The 3668-nt window shown below is 31.1% G+C and overlaps 1 long non-coding RNA gene across 1 annotated transcript; it reads left to right on the top strand.

Moving 5' to 3' along the window:
• The first annotated feature begins 864 nt into the window (after positions 1-864).
• Positions 865-2400, top strand: LOC108777118 (uncharacterized). Its single transcript, XR_001940814.1, has 5 exons — positions 865-1391; positions 1604-1809; positions 1923-2029; positions 2143-2249; positions 2362-2400. It is a non-coding gene; the product is annotated as an uncharacterized LOC108777118 (long non-coding RNA).
• Positions 2401-3668: the final 1268 nt, after the last annotated feature.

Genomic DNA, 3668 nt, shown 5'->3' with positions numbered 1-3668 from the left:
ATATATTTATATATATATTTTTTTTTCCAAACGTTCTAGTGATACATTTTTGATGATTTTAAACTTAATTTACTGTAAAAAAGACTCGTTTAAGTTAATTTTTGTCTCTGACAATACTTCTTATAATCATAAGCAGACGACGCTTCTCTCACTCTCACATTCGCTTCTTTCACTATCACATCCGGTTTCACAACATCATGGCAGAGCCAATCATGGATCAGTCGGCATTGGCCCATCTCTCCATATAGGATCTCTAACCTAGGTCTCTAAAGCCTTGTGTCCACGATGCTAGAAATCGGTCCGAGATCTCGGATGAAGAAAGAATTAACAAATCACATTTGAACAATTTGGTCACATGACCAATGTAATTGGTCAATTTTTCCTTCATCCGAGATCTCGGATCGATTTCTAGTATCGTGGACACAAGGCTTAAGGGCCTCATCCGCCTCATTCACCAATTCGAGTCAGTCGTCAAAACTAAATGATAAATGCGATTGGTCAATTCCAATGGATTAATCGTCGATTAAGTTAATCGGCGTTGGTGAAAGAGGCCCTAATGCTCATTTCCACCAATGCAGATTAACTTTATAATCTCGGTTCAATTTGCTCTTCGTCTTCTTCTAATTCTAAAAATTAGAAAAAGATTAACAGTAGGTTAAACCGAGATTAAAGTTAATCTGCATTGATGGAAACAGGCATTAATTGACGATTAGTCCATTGGAATTGACTTTGGCTGTATTAACAGTAGGTTAAACCGAGATTAAAGTTAATCTGCATTGATGGAAACAGGCATTAATTGACGATTAGTCCATTGGAATTGACTTTGTTGGTAGCAAAGATCTGTGGCGACGCCGTGTGGCAAAGCGAAAGTTGGGAACAACAAAGGTAGCAGGATTGAGGACATTGGCCTAGTTTACACCTAACGACCTGACCTATACCCTAACCTATACCCCACCTAAGAAAGGTCTCGTATGGAGCGTTTACCGCATATAGACCTATAATATTTTTGGGCCTAATGTAGGTCGCATTTAGTCTCACGATAGAGACATCTATTAATACACTTTACGCCTTTAGGCCGTCTGCTTGTGTTTACATGCGTTAAAGCTAGATAGGTCGTACGGCCTAAGAGAGGTCAGGGATCTTGAAAAAGATCCCTTACCTAAGCGAGGTTACAGCTATTTACACCGTCGTGACCTGTCGTGTTTAGGTTAGATTTAGAGTATAGGTAGCGGCCTAAACGTAGGGTGTAATTGATTATGTCAAAGGGTGGACCATGATTCCATTAAAATATCCGTATAGAAAATGGTGCTGTATTGTTTTGTGGAAGGTTGCAATTCGAAGAAATACTGCAAGAAAGATGAAAAAAGTGACTCCAGCTTGCAGTTTTACGGGTATGTAAAAGTTATACTTTCTAACCTAAACATTATACATAAATTGTATAAGTACAGGACAATGCGCATTATTATAGTTATAATACAGCTTTCCATGAAAATAGAATTAAAAATAAGTAAGATATGTATATATACTTATGCAAAATATACAATCATTCTTCCGTTCTTTATTTTGTCCTCACTGCAATAAATCATCATTTTCTTATGTACAGATTTCCAAGCTGTCACGAAATACATGAGAAATGGGTCAAGGCAATGTCTTTGAATAATCAAGAAATTACTCAATAGCCAAAAATCAGCAGAATCTGGAATTTGCATTTTTCCTTGGACTGTTTTGAACAAATTGGATTGTGTTTTACTCGTTTAAAAAAAAATCTATACCAAATATATTTCCACGCGCTCAAAATTAAAATCAAAGGTATGAAAGTAATAATTTGCATCGTACCTATTACATGTTATAAAAATTAACAAAATGTTTGCATAATACACGTAAATGTAATTAATTGTAATTAATTTCTTGTATGTTTACAGCTTGGAAATATCCACACAGAAAGTTGTAAAAATTTTGAAAAAAATGTTAATGAATGCATATTGCGAACTCCAAAGAAATTAGTTCGCGCACAAAATCAAAATCAAAGGTATGAAAGTAATAATTCGCATCGTACCTATTACATGTTATAAAAATTAACAAAATGTTTGCATAATACACGTAAATGTAATTAATTGTAATTAATTTCTTGTATGTTTACAGCTTGGAAATATCCACACAGAAAGTTGTGAAAACTTTGAAAAAAATGTTAATGAATGCATATTGCAAACTCCAAAGAAATTAGTTCGCGCACAAAATCAAAATCAAAGGTATGAAAGTAATAATTTGCATCGTACCTATTACATGTTATAAAAATTAAAAAATGTTTGCATAATACACGTAAATGTAATTAATTGTAATTAATTTCTTGTATGTTTACAGCTTGGAAATATCCACAGAAAATTGTGAAAATTTTGAAAAAAATGTCAATGAACGGATATTGCAAACTCCAAAGAAATTAGTTCGCGCTCAAAATGAAAATCAAAATTATGAAAGTAATAATTTGCATCGTACCGATTACATGTTATAAAAAATAACAAAATGTTTGCATGATATACTTACGTAAATGTAATTAATTGTAATTAATTTCTTGTAAGTTTACACCTTGGAAATATCCACAGAAAGTTGTTCAAATTTTGAAAAAAATGTCAATGAACGCATATTGAAAACTCCAAAGAAATTAGTTCACGCTCAAAATGAAAATCAAAGGTATGAAAGTAATAATTTGCATCGTATCTATTACATCCCACATAGACAAAAAGATATCTTTTAAATTTCTAAAAGTGTGCTCATTTCTGTGTATCTTGCTCCTTTTTTAATTTTGTACCAACCATCTTTGTGAATAATTTTAACAATAACTTTTCTTCCAATATGGTTAATAGAGCAAAATACAAAATTGGTGTTACAGATAGATATACTATACTTTCTTCGAAACTCATATCATCTTTAAAGTTTTGAAAATAAGATTGTTGATTTTTGCACACTCCATCTTTGCAATCCAAACCTGAAAAGAATTATAATGAAGTAAATCATAAATTGTGTCATTAACATAAAATTACATAGTAATTCTTATTACTTTCTTAGAATTACATAGTATTTCTTATTACTTTAGTAAAATTACATAGTAATTCTTGTAGTAATTCTTATTACACTTTAAATGAATATTACACAATTTTGCCACAACAAGGATCTTTTGCAAGACAAACTACATTTTGAAGTATATTTGGTAGACAACATCTTGCATTCTGTACTGCTATATGCTGAAAAAAGATAGTTGACCATTGAACAAATTTATGTAAGGAATCAGATGGAAGAGTTTTTTTTGTAAAATGTGTAGAAATCTAAGTCAATAAAAATTGTTTAGTACTTCATGTAGAACATACTGTACCATAACTGAAATAAATTTTCAGGTTTATTTCTTTTTATATATGTAATAGTACAATATTTGCATTTTTAATAGAACAAATAATTTGACACTTAATATATCCATTGAAATTTTTAATATCTTACAAATATACTACAGCAAACTTACCAAAGACCAATAGGTGCAACACCTAAAATGGTTATTATAGTACTTCTTGATTTATTCATAAAACTGAATAGATATACAAGAAGTAAAACGTTAATACCAAATAATTCCAGAATCAATATCGAGCACACTGTAAAAGAAAATAAATAAATGTAAAAAG

Source organism: Cyphomyrmex costatus, unplaced genomic scaffold (genome assembly GCF_001594065.2).
Source record: "Cyphomyrmex costatus isolate MS0001 unplaced genomic scaffold, Ccosl1.0 scaffold1128, whole genome shotgun sequence".
NCBI classification, from domain to species: Eukaryota; Metazoa; Arthropoda; class Insecta; order Hymenoptera; family Formicidae; genus Cyphomyrmex; species Cyphomyrmex costatus.
Note: the sequence above shows the minus strand (reverse complement) of the source record. Positions and strands in the feature narration are given on the sequence as shown.